Consider the following 18,264-nt stretch of genomic DNA (forward strand, 5'->3'; position numbering starts at 1 on the left):
GCTCCTCCTTCCATGGGATTTTCCAGGCAAGAGTACTGGGGTGGGGTGCCATTGCCTTCTGTGTTAAGTAGGTTTATTCCTAGATATTTTATTCTTTTTGTTGCAGTGGTGAATGGGATTGATTTCTGTTCCTGATCTGTCATTGTTAGTATATAAGAATGCAAGTGATTTCTGTATATTGACTGTTTATCCTGTGACTTTACTGAATCTAGTAAATTGGCTCTAGTACTTTTCTGATAGTTTCTTGTGGGTTTTCTATGTGTAGTATCTTGTCATCTGCAAACAGTGAGAGTTTTACTTCTTTTCCAATCTGTGTTCCTTCTATTTCTTTTTCTTCTCTGATTGCTTTAGCTAGGACATCCAAAACTATGTTGAATGATAGTGGTGAGAGTGAACACCCTTGACTCCCTGACCTTAGAGGGAGTGCTTGCAGTTTTCCACCATTGAGAATAGTGTTTTCTGTGAACTTATCATATATGGCCTTTTCTATGTTGAGGTTGTATCATTCTATGCCCATTTTTTTGAAGTGGTTTTTATCATAAATGCATACTGAATTTTGTCAATGGCTTTTTCTGCATCTATTGAGGTGATCATATGGTTTTTATTTTTCAATTTGTTAATATGGTGTATCACATTGATTGATTTGTGTATATTGAAGAATCCTTGCATCCCTGGAATAAATCCAACTTGATCATGTGTATGAGCTTTTTAATGTGTTGTTGAACTCTGTTTGCTAGGACTTTGTTGAAGATTTTTACATCTATGTTAATCAGTGACATTGGCCTGTAGTTTTGTATTTTGTATTGTCTTTGCTTAGTTTTGGTATCAGGGTGATTGTGGCGTCATACAGTGAGTTTGGAAGTGTTCCTTCCTCTATAATTTTTTGGAAGAGTTTCAGAAAAATAGGCATTACCTTTTCTCTAATGGTTGCTAGAATTTCCCTGTGAAGCCATCTGGCCCCAGGCTTTTGTTTTTAGGGAGTTTTTGATCACAACTTCAATTTCAGTGTTTGTAATTGGTTTGTTCCTAATTTCTACTTCTTCCTGGTTCAGTCTTGGGAAGTTGAACTTTTCTAAGAATCTATCCATTTCTTCTAGGTTGTCTATTTTATTAGCATATAGTTGCTCATAATATTCTCTTATGGTCCTTTGTATTTATGTGTTGTCTGTTGTAACCTCTCCTTTTTCATTTCTCATTTTTTAAAATTTTTATCCTTTTTTTTCTTGATGAGTCTGATTAAAGGTTTGTCAGTTTTGTTTATCATCTCGAAAAGCCAGCTTTTAATTTTATTAATTTTTCCTATTATTTCCTTCATTTCTTTTTCTTTTATTTCTGCTCTGGTCTTTATGATTTCTTTCCTTCTGCTGACTTTAGCGTTTTTTGTTCTTCTTTTTACTCCTTCTTTAGATGCAGAGTTAGGTTGTCTATGTGATGCTTTTCCTGTTTCTTGAGGTAGGATTGTATTGCTATAAACTTCCCTCTTATAACTACTTTTGCTGAATTAAGTTTTGGGTCATCATGTTTTCTTTGTCATTTGTTTCTGGGGATCTTTTGATTTCCCTTATTTCTTCAGTAATCTCTTCTTTATTTAGTCATGTATTGTTTAATCTCCATGAGTTAGTATTTTTTGCAGTTTTTTTTTTCCCCTGTAGTTGATACTTAGTCTCAGAGTTGTATTCTGAAAAGTGTCTTTATACAATTTCAATTTTCTTAAACTTACTGAGGCTTAATCTGTGGCCCAGGATGTAGTGTATCCTCGAGAATGTTCCTTGTGGACTTGAGAAGAAAGTGTATTCTTCTGCATTTGGATGTAAAGTACTGAAGATACAAATTAGGTCCATTTTGTCTAATGATTCATATAAGGTTTGTGTTTCCTTGATGATTCTCTGTTTTGGTGATCTGTCCATTAGTGTAATTTGGGTAGTAAAGTCCCCTACTATTATTGTGATGCTGTCAATTTCCCCTATTATGCCTGTTATTGTTTGCCTTATGTATTGAGGTGCTCTATGTTTGAGGCATAAATATTTATAATTGTTACGTCTTCCTCTTGGATTGATCCTTTGAACATTATGTAGTGTCCTTCTTTGTCTCTTAAAATATTCTTTATTTTAAAATCTATTTTGTCTGAAATAAGGACTGCCACTCCAGCTTTCTTTTGGTTTCCATTCACGTGGAATATCTTTTCCCATCATTTTACTTTCAGTCTGTTTATGTCTCTTGGTCTGAGGTGGGTCTCTTGTAGTCAGCATGTATATGTGTCTTGTTTTTGTATCCATTCAGTTAGTCTGTATCTTTTGGTTGGTGCATTTAATCTGTTTACATTTAAAGTAATTATTGATTTATATGTCCCTATCGGCATTTTCTTAATTGTTTTGTATTTGTTTTTGTAGGTCTTTCCTTTCTCTAATGTTTATTAGCTATGTAAGTCCCTTAAGTATTTGTTGTAAGGCTGGTTCAGTGGTGCTAAATTCTCTTAACTTTTGCTTGTCTGTAAAGCTTTTGATTTCTCCATCAATTTTGAATGAGATCTTTGTAGAGTATAGTAATCTTGGTTGTAGATTGTTTTCTTTAAGTACTTTAAATATATCCTGGCATTCCCTTTGGCCTTCAGAGTTTCTGCTGAAAGATATGCTTTTAATCATATGGGTTTTCCCTTGTATGTTACTTGTTGCTTTTCCCTTGCTGCTTTTAATATTCTTTGTGTTTAATCTCTGTTAGCTTGATTAATATGTGTCTTGATGTGTTTCTCCTTGGGCTTATCCTATAAGTGACTTTCTGTGCTTCTTGGATTTGATTAACTATTTCCTTTCCCATGTTGGGGAAGTTTTCAACTATGATTTCTTAAAAAATTTTCTAAGTGCCTTTTTCTTCCTCTGTGACCCCTATAACTCAAATTTTGGTGCATTTAACATTGTTCCAAAAGTCTCTGAGGCTATCCTCAATTCTTTTCATTTTTTTTCTTTATTCTGCTTTCAGCAGTTATTTCCACCATTCTATCTTCTGGCTCACTTATTCATTCTTCTGTCTCAATTATTCTGCTATTGGTTGCTTCTAGAATATTTTTAATTTCAGTAATTTTGTTATTCATCTCTGTTTGCTTATTCTTTCTTTCATCTATGTCATTGGTGATTTTATTAATTGTGTGAATTGTTTATTTCATTTTATCCATTCTATTTTTGAAGTCCTTGGAACATCTTTACTATCATTATTCTGAATTCTCTTACAGGTAGATTACTTACTTTCTCTTCATTTATTTGGTCTTATGAATTTATACCTTGTTCTTTCATTTGTGTTGTATTTCTCTATCTTTTAATTCTGCCCCCCCTGCCCCTGCCCCAACATGCTCTGCTTGAGGTCTCCTTTTTCCAGGCTTTAGGATTGTATTCCTTCTTCCTTTTGATTTTTGCCCTTGGAAGCAAAGGTTGGTTGAGTGGTTTCTGTTGACTTCTTGTTAGGGGTGACTTGTGTCTGTGTTCTAGTGGAAGGAGATCAAGTATGTAATTACAGAAATAATAGGACATATACACACATTTCCACACACAGTTATAACCAAAGTATTCTAAAGAAAAAAGTATGGGAGATTGACTTGGGTGAACAAGGGAAACCAAAAGTGAGCTAGCTACTGCTCAATCAGGAAAACTGAGCCTGAGCAGAGTGCCAATGGGCAATATAACAAAGAGAGCTCAACAATTTAACTTACATGATGAAAAAGAAAGTGAAGGAAAAAATGGAAAAGAAAGAAAGGGGAAAAAAAAGAGAAGGGAGATAAAAAGAAGGGGTGGAAAAGAGGGTAAAAAAATAGAACAGAAAAATCAGAAAAGCAAAGATAAATAGATGTATGTGAAAAAGATTTATACATATTCAGGAATAGCTTTAGCCAGTAAAGAACTATAAGAAAAGCAGTCAAATATATAAAAAACAAAGTAAAAAAAAAATCACAGAAAAGGGTGAATCAGAAAAAAAAAAAAAGAAAAAATCTTAAAGAGAATTTTTTATTTTTAAAGAAGAAAAACAAAGAGGAAAACTCCACAGCACCACAAAAGACTAATGTGAAGGTAGAAATCTGTAGGAGGAATAAACAGCATTATTTATAAGGAAAAAAAAAAAAATTCTTTTCTCAAGGTCACAATTCTTCTTGGTTGTGGAGTCTGCCCCCGTGGATGAGGTTGGATTAGCATCCTGTGATGTTTTCCTGGTTTGGGGACCTTGTGACTGTGTTCTTCTGGTTGGTGGAGTTGGATCTCATCTCTCTGAAGGGCATTGCAGTGTTCAGTAGCAGGTTTTGGGATGTCCATGGGTTTAGCATGTCTCTGGGGAGTCCTTCTGGCTTTGGCAGTGTTAGACACCTCTATTCCTGCAGCCGCATCAAAGCCGCCCACTCAGCATATCTTCATTGCCACCAGCCCCCTACTTGTCCCTGGAATCTTTGCTGGTGCTTCTGTTCCCTGGTCCCACCTTGCACTGCAGGCCAAAACCTGCTAGGTAGAGGCTTATGCGGATCTTTTCTCCCCGATACTGCCCTCTGCATTGTGGAGGCTTTTGTGGGCTTCCCTCAGCCCCCCGAGCCCACCCTCTGTGTTGCAAGGCTTGTGTTCACTTGTCCCGGCTCCCCAGGCCCACCCTTTATGTCATGGGGCTTATGTGCACTTATTTAGGCTCACGGCCCCCACCCCAGCCCGCCCCCTCATGCCGTGAGGTTTGTGTGCGCTGGAGAGGTTTGTATGCCACGCCTCTCTCGGCACCCTGGTCACGCCCTCTGTACCACCGGGCTTCTGTGGGCCTTTCTTGGTTCCCCAAACCCACTGTCTGGGGCAGGGGGCACAGTCTGTGAGCTGTTTATGGGCTGAGAAGTGCAGCTTTCTCTGTTCTCTGCCCTCCAAGCCCCTGCTTTGCCCAGTTTTCCAAGATTCTGCAGCTCCCCCTTTGGCCCGCCTATGAGGGAGTTTCCTAGTACACCAGGAACTCTTCCTGCTTCATGATTCCTCCCTCCCTTCAGGGCACCATCTGGATGGGAACCGTCTAGAAGTTCTCCATCTTTTCCCTTTTAATGTCTCCATCCGCTCTCCTACTTCATTCCAGGGAGCGTAGCCTACCCCTCTGGAGGCCTGGGGTCTTCTGCTGTCACCTAGAGGTTGCTTTGTATGAGTTGTTCTATATCTTGATGAGTTTTGATGTGTTGTGAGAAGGCTGGCAATATCCCCGTCTTACTCCTCTGCCGTCTTCTGCTCTCCTCTCATCATGCTTTTTATGTCTGTTTCTGGGTGATTAGTGATGTTGAACATAGCCATATTGACTATATATATATATATATATATATATATATATATATATATATATATATATGTATATGTGTGTGTGTGTTTTAGAAGGATTTTTATGCTATATTAAAAAACCACAAAATAAAAAAAAGAATCAGTCAACATATGTCTTAGAAGTCCTTCCCTGTGCCCACAGCTATGAAGGCTTCCTGTTACCTTGTTCTCCTCTGCTCAGTCTGCAGCTCACTGAAGGATCACTGGAGATGACTCAGGCTCTAGTTTTTAAAATCAAACTTGTTCTACCAAATCCAAGGCCCTGAATCTATCTAAATTGTAGAAACATGTTTTGAGCACCTGTCCACCAAAATACTTCCCATTCAGATCACCAACAGACTCAACCCTCTGGAATTCTAAAAATTTTCAGACTGCTTCATCATTAAGTGTCAAGACCGGCTGGACAAGCAGGGTTTCCAAAGCGTGATACGGCAAGAGAATAAGAAACAAGACACAAGAATTCAGAGAAAAGCGAGGCTCAGGGGACCAACACTGCTCCGAGGTGAAGGTGCTGAAACTGAATCCAAGCCAGCTTTATTATACTTTATTATACTTTCAGTCGTGAATGAAACTATAACTCATGTGGCCTTCAGGGCCAAAGAACAAAATGATCATTAATCATTGAGTAATTAGGAAAAAGTAATCAATAACAAATCAATAACTAAGACTAATATTCTTATCTATAGATTTTCCACCAGATACGTAAAACATGTGGCTCTGAGACGCCAGTTGAGAAACAGTCTGGGGTCGGTTTTCCAACCCCAGGATGATATCTTGTTTTTGAGATTATGAACTGTTCCCTCTTGACTTGTTCCAAGAGTCTCATGCCTTATAGCACCCAGTTTATCAATAATTATAAATTTATTTTGCAGCCCTTGCAGGGGCCTGCTTTTCTTTTATTCTTCTTGTCTCCTACAATCAAGGGTACTGGGAATTTCAAATATCACATTTTCCAACTTTGCCTTATTTTTCACTCTTCCTTGATTTCAACTTCCAAGTCTTCATCCACCTCTCCTGCATCAATCATGTTCTTGAGTGGGACCACTTTGGTAGGGCACAAGTATTTTAGTTAATGGATTTAAATCCAACTTCTTGGCTGAATCTTTCTTGATGGTGTCAGGCATATGATCTTGCCGTGCCTCCCCCCACCTCCCACTTTCTGGTCTCCACTGACAGTGTGATGCTCAGGCCCTGCTGGTGCTTCCTAAGACTGTGGCCTTCCCAGAAGCTGAAATTCTGCATGATTTTATATGCTACCCTACCCCCATGTTGATGAGGAAAGAGTTGCTAAGGCTGAATGGGGATCTGGGTTTGTCTTGTTCCTTGTACACAGTGGGAGGAATAGCATCTTTGGAAGACTGTGAGAGAGGTCTTGAATCCTCTTCATGGGGAAGTCTCAGGGTAACTCTTTGTCCTTCTCAATAAGAGAAGTGGATGGTGTGATGGCAGCTCCACCCATCTTGCTCCTCTCTTGGTCATAACGTTCATCAGAATCTGGTTCTGGTCGCCTGGAAAGCCTACTAGCTTCATGCCTGTCTTTACATTTCTTTTCTCTCTCTTCTATTTCCTTCTGTCTTTCCAGCTCCCACTGTATCTGTTGCTCCTCTCTTTGGTGCTTCACTGCTTTCTCATAATCGTTAGGAAAGCTGGGCTCATATTGATCAGATAAGAGGATCAAACCTTCTGCAGAAAACAACCTGGGAACAAGGTTCTTGAGTCCCGTGGCTAAGTGCAGAGGGGGATCTGCTGCTCATCTGAAGAATCACCTCGCTTCAGATTGATTACTGAACCTAAGACTGTACTTTATATTGTCCTCTGGGTCTTGGTCTGAGTGAGAGCTGCCTTCTTCATCTGGAGCTGAGACTGCAGAAATTTGAAAGTTTTGGACCAGCCTTATGTGTTTGCGTCACTGGTCTTCACTCCCAGGTCATTGTACAGAGACATCTTCGCACTTTAATGACTGCCCGCCTGGGTGATGCTTCTGAGCCATGGCTGCACACCTGGTCTGGAGCTCTGGGGACATGGCAGGCTGGGTGCCAGGCTGTTTTTTAAATTAAATTGTTCATTTTTTAATATTTGCTTGTATAATTTTAAAATATATTTTGAATGTTAACCTCTTATCAGACATGTCATTTGCAAATATCTTCTTCCATCCAATAGGTTGCCTCTTAGTTTTGTTAAAGGTTTCCTTTGCTGTGAAAATGTTTTCACATTTGATTAGGTTCCATTTATTTCTGTTTTTGTTCTCTTGCCTAAGGAGACAGAGTACCTCAAAATTATGACTAAAACTGATGTCAAAGAGCATACTGCCCATATTTTATTCTAGGAGTTTTATGGTTACAGGTCTTACCCTTAGTTCTTTAATCCATTTTATTTTTGCACCCAGTGTGAGAAAATAGTCTAGTTTCATTCTTTTACCATGTAGCTGTCTAGTTTTCCTAGCACAGTTATTGAAGAGACTGTGTTTTCTCCATTGTATACTTTTGCCTTTTTTACCTCGGGTGCATGAGTTTATTTCTGGGCTCTCCACTCTGTTCTTCTGATTTATGTGTCCATTTTTGTGCTAGTACTATACTGTTTTGCTTACTGTAGCTTTGTAGTATAGTCTTAAACCAGGGAGCCTGATACCTCTAGCTTTTTTCTTTTTTCCTCAAGGTTGCTTTTGCTATTCAGGGTATTTTGTTGTGCCATATAATTTTAAGATTATTTGTTCTAGTTCTGTAAAAAAATATTATGGGTATTTGGATAGAAATTGCACTGAAGCTGTAGATTGCCTAGTTAAACAATATTAATTCTCCCAATTTATGAACATAGGATATTTATCTATTTGCATTGTCTTGAATTTCCTTCATCATTGTTTTCTAGTTTTCAGAGTATAGGTCTTTCACCTCTGTAGTTAGCCTCTTTAGTTATCCTAGGTATTTTATTCCTCTTGATTTAGTTGTAAGTGACATTATTTTCTTGATTTCTCCTTCTGGTAGTTAATTATTAGTGTATAGAGAAGCAATAAATTTCTGTATATTAATCTCATATCCTGAAAAACTTATCCTTACCTGGAGAATTGCATGGACAGAGGAGCCTCATGGGTTATAGTCCATGGGGTTGTGAAGAGTCAGACATGACTGAGCAACTAACACCAAAAATAGCCAATTAACAAAAAATATCATGACAGTTTCAGGTTCTATATGTAGTGTAATATCATCTGCGAACAGTGAGCTTTTTTCCATTTTGCTTAAAAAAATTTTTTTCTAATTGTCTGATTGTTGTGACTAGGACTTTCAATTACATATTGAATAAAAGCAGTCAAATTGGGCTTGTTTGTCTTGTTCCTGATCTTTCAGAAAATACTTTGTTTTTCATGATTAAATATGATGTTAGATACGGATTTGTCATAAATGACCTTTATTATGTTGAGATTGTTGTTGTTGTTCAGTCACTCAGTCATGTCTGACTCTGCAGTCACATGGACTGCAGCATGTCAGGATTCCTGTCCTTCACTGTCTCCCAGAGTTTGCTCAAATGCATGCCCATTGAGTCAGTGATGCCATCTAAGGTTCACTAGTTTGATCTCCTTGCTGTCCAAGGGACTCTCAAGAGTCTTTTCTAGCACCACAGTTTGAAAACATCAATTCTTCAACTATCAGCCTTCTTTATGGTCCAACTCTCACATCTGTACATGACTACTGGAAAAACTATAACTTTGACTATATGGACCTTTGTTGGCTAAGTGATGTCTCTGGTTTGCCTTAGCTTTTCTTCCAAGGAGCAAGTATCTTTGAATTTTGTGGCTCCAGTCACCATCTACAGTGATTTTGGAGCCCAAGAAAATAAAGTCTGTCACTGTTATCATTTTTTTTTCCCATATATTTGCCATGATGTGATGGGACTGGATGCCATGATTTTAGTGATTTGAATGTTAAATTTTCAGCCAGCCTTTTCACTCTCCTCTTTCACCTTCATCAAGAGGTTCTTTAGTTCTTCCTTACTTTTTGCTACTAGGGTGGTGTCATCTGTATATCTGAAGTTATTGATATTTCTCTGCACAAACTTCATTCCAGTTTGTGATTCATCCAGCCTAGCATTTTGCATGATGTACTCTGCATATAAGTTAAATAAGCAGGGTGACAATATACAGCCTCGATGTACTGCTTTTCCTATTTGGAACCAGTCTGTTGTTCCTTGTCCAGTTCTAACTGTTGCTTCTTGACCTGTATACAGGTTTCTCAGGAGCCAGGTAAAGTGGTCTGGTATTACCATCTCTTGAAGAATTTTCCACAGTTTGTAGTGATCCACACAGTCAAAGGTTTTAGCATAGTCAATGAAGCAGAAGTAGATGTTTTCCTGTTCTTTTGCTTTTTCTATGATCCAACAAATGTTGGCAATTTGATCTCTGATTCCTCTGCCTTTTTAAAATCCAGTTTATATATCTGGAAGTTCTTTTTTCACATAGTGTTGAAGCCTAGCTTGAAGGGTTTTCTGCATTGCATTGCTAGCATGTGAAATGAGCACAACTGTGTGGTAGTTTGAACATTCTTTGCCATTCCTCTTCTTTAGGGTTGGAATTAAAGTTAACTTTTTCCAGTCCTGTGGCCATTGCTGAGATTTCCAAATTTGCTGACATATTGAGTGAAACATTTTAACAGGATCATCTTTTAGGATTTGAAATAGCTCAGCTGGAATTCCACCACCTCCACTAACTTTGTTCATAGTAATGTTTCTGAAGGTCCACTTGACTTCAGAATCCAGGATACCTGGCTCTAGGTGAGTGACCATACCATTTAGGTTATCTGCATTATCAAGACTTTAAAAAAAACAAAAACAAAAACAGTTCTTCCATGTTTTAATCTCTTTTGCATCTTAATCTCTTCTGCATCTGTTAGGTCCTTGCTGTTTCTGTCCTTTACTGTGCCCATCTTTGCATGAAATATTTGCTTGATATCTCTAATTTTCATGAAGAGATCTTAGTCTTTCCCATTCTATTGTTTTCCTGCTTCTTCGGTGTTAGTAACTGGGGCATAGACTTGGATTACTGTGATGTTCAATAGTTTGCCTTGGTAACAAACCGAGATCATTCTGTCATTTTTGAGACTGCACCCAACTATTGCATTTCAGACTTTTTTGTTGACTATGAGGGCTACTCCATTTCTTCCACTGGATTCTTGCCCACAGTAGTTGATATAATGGTCATCTGAATTAAGTTCATCCTGTCCCATCCATTTTAGTTCACTGATTCCTAAAATATTGATCTTCACTCTTGCCATCTCCTGTTTGACCACACCCAATTTACCTTGATTCATGGACCTAACATTCCAGGTTACTATACAATATTGTTTTTTTTTTTACAGCATCAGACTTTACTTTCACAACTAGACACATCTGCAAATGGGCATCGTTTCTGCCTTGGTTCAACCTCCTCATTCTTTCTGGAGCTATTTCTCTGCTCTTCCCTCAACATATGTTTAGATATGTTCCCTTAATACAAGCTTTGTTGAATTTTTATCATAAACGCATGTTACATTTTGTCAAATACTTTTTTGCATCTGTTGAGGTAATCAGGTGAATTTTATTCTGTCATGTTGATTGTTACGGATATTGAATAATCCTTATATCCCTGAAATAAATTCCACTTTATCATGATGTATGATCCTTTTTAAGTATGGTTGAATTTTGTCTGTTACTATTTCATTGAGGAATTTTGTGAGTGTTAGTCAGAGTTATTGGCTTTTAATTTTCTTTTATTGTAGTTTCTTTGTCTGTTTTTGGCATCAGGGTAATACTGACCATAGTAGAATACCTTTGGAAGTATTCCAGTTCCTTCAGGCTTTTGCAGAACTTTGAGAAGAATGGGTATGAACTCTTTTGTAAATATTTGGTAAAATTCTTCTGTGAAGTCTTACTGTCCTGGACTTTTTTGTTGGGATTTTTTTGATTACTGCTTCAGTTTAATGCTAGTATTCAGTACATTCAGTTTTTCTATTTCTTCCTGACAAAGTCTTGGACAAGTGTATGCTTCTGGCAATTTATCCATTGCTTCTAAATTAAACCAATTTGTTATCATATAACTGTTCATAGTAATCTCATAATTATTTGTATTTCTGTGATATTGGTTGTAACTTTTTTCATTTCTAATTATGTTTATTTGTACCCTCCTTCTTTCTTAATGTGTCTTCCTGAAGGTTTATTGATTTTGTTTATATTTTCAAATAATAAACTTTTAGTTCTACTGATTTTTTTGTTTGTTTATTTTATTTGCTTCTTTTCATTATTTCTTTTCTTCTGCTGATTTTAGGCTTTTTTTTTTTTTTTTTAATAATTCCATTAGATGGAAAGGATTTGAGATATTTCTTGTCTGTTTAGGTGAGCCTATATCTGTATAAACTTCCCTCTTAGAACAGCTTTTGCTATATCCCATAGATTTTGGAAAAACTTGTTTCTATTTTCATTTTCTCAAGGTACTTTTTTGTTTGTTTCCTTTGTTGCCTCATTGGTTTTTTTAGTAGTGTGTTGCTTAGTCTCCACATTTTTGTGCCCCGCCCTCCACAGCTTTCTTCCTGTTATTGGTTTTTAGTTTCTTATTATTATAGTTGGTAAAAATGCTTGGTATAATTGCAATCATCTTAAATTTATCATGACTTGTTTTGTGGCCTAGTGTATTATCTATTCTGGAGAAAGACCCATATGCATTTGAAAAGAATGTGTATTCTACTGGTTTTGGATGGAGTGTCCTATGGATATGTATTAAGTCCATCTAATCTAACATATAATTTAAAACCACTGTTTCCTTATTGATTTTGTATTTGGATGCTCTATCTATTGATATAGGTGGCTATTTGCATTACTGTCAATTTCTCTGTTTTGTCTGTTAATATTTTCTTTATATTTAGGTGCACCTGTATTAGTTGCATGTATGTTTATGAATGTTATATCCTTTTCTTGAATTGGCCCTTTTATCATTAAACAATGTCCTTCTTTGTCTTTTAAGACTTTTTGAATTGGAACATTTAGCCCATTGACATTTAAAGTGATTATTGACAGGCGTGCATGTATTGTCATTTTGGTACTTGTGTTCTTATTGTTTTCATAATTCTCTTTTTTTCTTCTTTTAATGTTTTCCCTGTGGTTTGATGATTTTCTTTGGTTTTATGTTTGGGTTCCTTCCTCTTTGTTTTTGTGTGTCTGTTATAGGTTTTTGATTTGTGGTTACTATGAGTTTCATGTATATTGACCTATAAATATATCTACTTGTTTGAAATAGTCATTTAAGTTTAAACACATTATAAAAGCTCTATATTTTTTACTTTCTCCTCTACATTTTAGGTTTTGGTGTAATATTTTACTCTCTATGTATATCCTTTAGTTGTTGATTGTAGTTGTAATTGATTTTACAGTTTTTGCCTTTTAACCTTTACACTGACTTAAGTGGTTGATCCATTGAATTTCTTATATAGTTACATTTACCAGTGAGATATTTCTTATTTTTTTAAAAGGCTTTTTCTTTTTCTCTAAAGACCCTTTGACATTTCTTGTAGGGCTGATTTAGTAGTAATAAAGTTTGTTTGTTTGCTTTTTTAGCAAGCTCTGTATCTTTCCTTTAATTCTTAATGATAACCTTGCCTGGAAGAGTTGGTTGTAGGCTTTTTCCTTTTAATACTTGAAATGTATCATGCCATGCCCTTCTAGACTGCAAAGTTTCTACTGAAAAATTCCCTGATAGCCTGATGGGGTTTCCTTTGTATGTAACTCTGTTTCTTTTTGTTGTTGTCATTGTTGTCATTAAAATTCTGTCTTTATTTTTAACTTTTGCCTTTTTAATTATGATATGTCTTCTTGTGATTCTCTGAATTCATGCTGTTTGGGGCTCTCTGGGATTCCTGGCCCTTAATATCTGTTAGGCTAGGAAAGTTTTCAGCCATATTTTCATGGAATACATTTTCTGCCCCTTTCTCTCTCTCTCTCTTTTTTCTGGATCCCCTATAATGCAAATATTTGTAACTTGACTCTATCCTAGAGGTTTCTTAAACTATCCTAAGTAAAACTTTCTTCTATATGACATTCTGAATTGGATGGTTTCTGACAGTTTATTGTATTTTTCTGTTATGATCAGTTCTTTTTGATGTTTTCTAGTTCTTTGGTGAAGTTCTTACTGTGTTCTTCTATTCTTTTCCCAAATTCAGTGAGAATTTTTGTCACTACTGCTTTGAAGTATTTATCAGATAAATTACCTATCTCCATTTCATTATTTTTTCCCCTGGAGGGTTTATCTTGTTCTTTCCTTTGGCACATATTCCTCTGATCTCATTTTGTTTGACTTTCTGTAGTTTTATTCTTGAAAGCAGGCAAAACAGTTACCTATCCTGGTCCTGAAGATGTGTCCTTGTGTGGAAGCATTCCCCTTATGGTCTGAAGCTGCCCACTGGTTTTGAGAGACCAAAAATTCTGGTGGGAGACCAGGATTTGAAGCATGGATTTTAACTTTCCTAGGGTGTACCAGCAGACACTGCTTTGGTGGAGAGTAATACTTTGGCTACCTGATGCAAAGATCCAACTCATTGTAAAAGACCCTGATGCTGGTAAAGAGTGAGCACAAGAAGAGAAGGGAGTAACAGAGGATGAGAGCAAACTCTGGGAGATAGTGAAGTACAGGGAAGTCTGGCATGCTGCAGTTCACGGGGTTGCAAAGATTTGGACATGGCTTAGCAAATGAACCACAACAAAACTTAACTTGCAGCTTTCACATTGTGCATTTTTTTTTAAGTCAACACAATAAATGCTGGAGAGGATGTGTAGAAAAAGGAACCCTCCTCCACTATTGTTGGGAATGTAAATTGGTACAGCTACTATCAGTTCAGTTCAGTTCAGTCACTCAGTCATGTCCGACTCTTTGCGATCCCATGAACCCCAGCATGCCAGGCCTCCCTGTCCATCACCAGCTCCCGAAGTCCACCCAAACCCACACCCATTGAGTCGGTGATGCCATCCAGCCATCTCATCCTCTGTCGTCCCCTTCTCCCCCTGCCCCCAATCCCTCCCAGCATCAGGTCTTTTCCAATGAGTCAACTCTTCCCATGAGGTGGCCAAAGTACTGGAGTTTCAGCTTCAGCATCAGTCCTTCCAATGAACACCCAGGACTGATCTCCTTTAGGATGGACTGGTTGGATCTCCTTGCAGTCCAAGGGACTCTGAAGAGTCTTCTCCAACACCACAGTTCAAAAGCATCAATTTTTCAGCGCTCAGCTTTCTTCACAGTCCAAATCTCACATCTATACATGACCACTGGAAAAACCATAGCCTTGACTAGACAGACCTTTGTTGGCAAAGTAATGTCTCTGCTTTTTAATATGCTGTCTAGGTTGGTCATAACTTTCCTTCCAAGGAGTAAGCATCTTTTAATTTCATGGCTGCAGTCACCATCTGCAGTGATTTTGGAGCCCCCAAAAATAAAGTCTGACACTGTTTCCAATGTCTCCCCATCTATTTCCCATGAGGTGATGGGAACGGATGCCATGATCTTAGTTTTCTGAATGCTAAGCTTTAAGCCAACTTTTTCGCTCTCATCTTTCACTTTCATCAAGAGGCTTGTTAGTTCCTCCTCACTTTCTGCCATAAAGGTGGTGTCATCTGCATATCTGAGGTTATTGATAGTTCTCTAGGCAATCTTGATTCCAGCTTGTGCTTCATCCAGCCCAGCGTTTCTCATGATGTCCTCTGCATATCAGTTAAATAAGCAGGGTGACAATATACAGCCTCGATGTACTCCTTTTCTTATTTGGAACCAGTCTGTTGTTCAATGTCCAGTTCTAACTGTTGCTTCCTGACCTGCATACAGGTTTCTCAAGAGACAGGTCAGGTGGTCAGGTATTCCTATCTCTTTCAGAATTTTCCACAGTTTATTGTGACCCACATAGTCGAAGGCTTTGGTGTAGTCAATAAAGTAGAAATAGATTTTTTTCTCGAGTTCTTTTCCTGTTTCAATGATCCAGCAGATATTGGCAATTTGACCTCTGGTTCCTCTGCATTTTCTAAAACCAGCTTGAACATCTGGAAGTTCACCATTCACGTATTGCTGAAGCCTGGCTTGGATAATTTTGAGCATTACTTTACTAGCATGTGAGATGAGTGCAACTGTGCTGTAGTTTGAGCATTCTTTGGGATTGCCTTTCTTAGAGATTGGAATGAAAACTGACAAAAGAACAGCATGTATACTATCTATGGTGAAACAGATCACCCGCCCAGGTGGGATGCATGAGACAAGTGCTCGGGCCTGGTGCACTGGGAAGACCCAGAGGAATCGGGTGGTGAGGGAGGTGGGAGGGGGGATCGGGATGGGGAATACGTGTAATCTATGGCTGATTCATATCAATGTATGACAAAACCCACTGAAATGTTGTGAAGTAATTAGCCTCCAACTAATAAAAAAAAAAAACAACAAAAAACCCTGACCTTTTCCAGCCCTGTGGCCACTGCTGAGTTTTCCAAATTTGCAGGCATATTGAGTGCAGCACTTTCACAGCATCATCTTTCAGGATTTGAAATAGCTCAACTGGAATTCCATCACCTCCACTAGCTTTGTTCGCAGTGATGCTTTCTAAGGCCCACTTGACTTCACATTCCAGGATGTCTGGCTCTAGGTGAGTGATCACACCATCGTGATTATCTGGGTCATGAAGATCTTTTTTGTACAGTTCTTCTGTGTATTCTTGCCACCTCTCCTTAATATCTTCTACTTCTGTTAGGTCCATATCATTTCTGAACTTCATCGAACCCATCTTTGCATGAAATGTTCCCTTGGTTTCTCTAATTTTCTTGAAGAGATCTCTAGTCTTTCCCATTCCGTTGTTTTCCTCTATTTCTTTGCATTGATCACTGAGGAAGGCTTTCTTATCTCTCCTGGCTATCCTTTGGAACTCTGCATTCAAATGGGAATATCTTTCCTTTTCTCCTTTGCTTTTCACTTCTCTTCTTTTCATAGCTATTTGTAAGGCCTCCTCAGACAACCATTTTGCCTTTTTGCATTTCTTTTCCATTGGGATAGTCTTGATCCCTGTCTCCTGTACAATGTCACAAACCTCCATCCATAGTTCATCAGGCACTCTGTCTATCAGATCTAGTCCCTTAAATCTATTTCTCACTTCCACTGTATAGTCATAAGGGATTTGATTTAGGTCATACCTGAATGGTCTAGTGGTTTTCCCTACTTTCTTCAGTTTAAGTCTGAATTTGGCAATAAGGAGTTCATGATCTGAGCCACAGTCAGCTCCTGGTCTTGTTTTTGCTGACTGTGTAGAGCTTCTCCATCTTTGGCTACCAAGGATATAATCAATCTGATTTCAGTGTTGACCATCTGGTGATGTCCATGTGTTGAGTGTTCTCTTGTGTTGTTGGAAGAGGGTGTTTGCTATGACCAGTGCGTTCTCTTGACAGAACTCTATTAGCCTTTGCCCTGCTTCATTCCGTACTCCAAGGCCAAATTTGCCTGTTATTCCAGGTGTTTCTTGACTTCCTACTTTTGCATTCCAGTCCCCTATAATGAAAAGGACATCATTTTTGGGTGTTAGTTCTAAAAGGTCTTGTAGGTCTTCATAGAACCATTCAACTTCATCTTCTTCAGTTACTGGTTGTAGCATAGGCTTGGATTACCGTGATATTGAATGGTTTGCCTTGGAAACGAACAGAGATCCTTCTGTCGTTTTTGAGATTGCATCCAAGTACTGCATTTCTGACTCTTTTGTTGACCATGATGGCTACTCCATTTCTTCTAAGGGATTCCTGCCTACAGTAGTAGATATATTGGTCATCAGAGTTAAATTCACCCATTCCAGTCCATTTTAGTTCACTGATTCCTAGAATGTCGACGTTCACTCTTGCCATCTCCTGTTTGACCACTTCCAATTTACCTTGATTCATGGACCCAACATTCCGGATTCCTATGCAATATTGCTCTTTAGAGCATTGGACCTTGCTTCTATCACCAGTCACATCCATAACTGGGTTTGTTTTTACTTTGGCTCCATACCTTCATTCTTAGAGAACAGCATGAGGTTCCTTAACAACTAAAATAGACCTACCATATGACCCTATAATCTCATTCCTGGGCATATATCTGGAGAAAACAATATTCAATACAATGTTAGTGTTTTGATGTAGACCAACATATTAAGACTGCATTAATAAAAGTAATGTTTAATCAATCAGTTTAAAGTAATCAGTTTAATCAAAATGGTTTTAATAATATGTTTCTCCACTTATTAAAACACATTTTAATAAATTGTGTGTTTTTCTAAATGTTCTCAAATTATTTCAATTACTGTCTGGTAAGGCCATGCACTTTTGTCCTGAAAGGAAGGGGGAATCGCCCATCTTTTTCTACTGTGTACCAGTGGAGGAATCTGGCACTTTTGCAAACTGGTACCAGAAATATGAAAAATTCTGACTAACAGGCATATTTTGGTATACCCGGAATTCCTATCCGTTCCTGACTTTATAGATTTTCTTCTAGAATTCACTAAATTTCCCATTTTCGTAGTCCAAGTAAAGTTGACTTGATCCCAAGCTCTAGGAAAGTAGTAAGATGAGTTCAATTATCCATATATTTCATTCTCTTTCTACAATGGTTGTTTCAGAGACAGACACATAACTCATTCAGAGCCAATGAAACTGAAGAAGGTATTTGTTGAAACTTCTGAGAAAGAAACCTCCTTCTTCCTCTTGACATCTGTTTCCCATGGGGATGAGACGTCTGCAGAGGTTTGAAGCCATTTTATTATATTGAATGGCACAGTTGGGAAGTCTCTGTAAGCAACCTATCAGGGAAGATAGAAATGAGAATGTAAAGTTGAGCTCTTAATGAGATCAGTTGAGCTCCCAAATAAAACCTCACTTGATATTGAGATTAATTCTGAATTTTTAGTTTTATGAACCAGAGAATTTCTCCCTGTTCTGTGCTTTCCTGGAT

At 37.8% G+C, this 18,264-nt stretch overlaps 1 pseudogene; it reads right to left on the reverse strand.

Annotated features, from left to right (window-relative positions):
* Positions 1-5,546: 5,546 nt before the first annotated feature.
* Positions 5,547-7,256, reverse strand: LOC122449438 (annotated as a pseudogene).
* Between the last annotated feature and the right edge of the window lie 11,008 nt (positions 7,257-18,264).

The sequence above is a fragment of the Cervus canadensis genome, chromosome 11 (assembly GCF_019320065.1).
Source record: "Cervus canadensis isolate Bull #8, Minnesota chromosome 11, ASM1932006v1, whole genome shotgun sequence".
Lineage (NCBI taxonomy): Eukaryota > Metazoa > Chordata > Mammalia > Artiodactyla > Cervidae > Cervus > Cervus canadensis.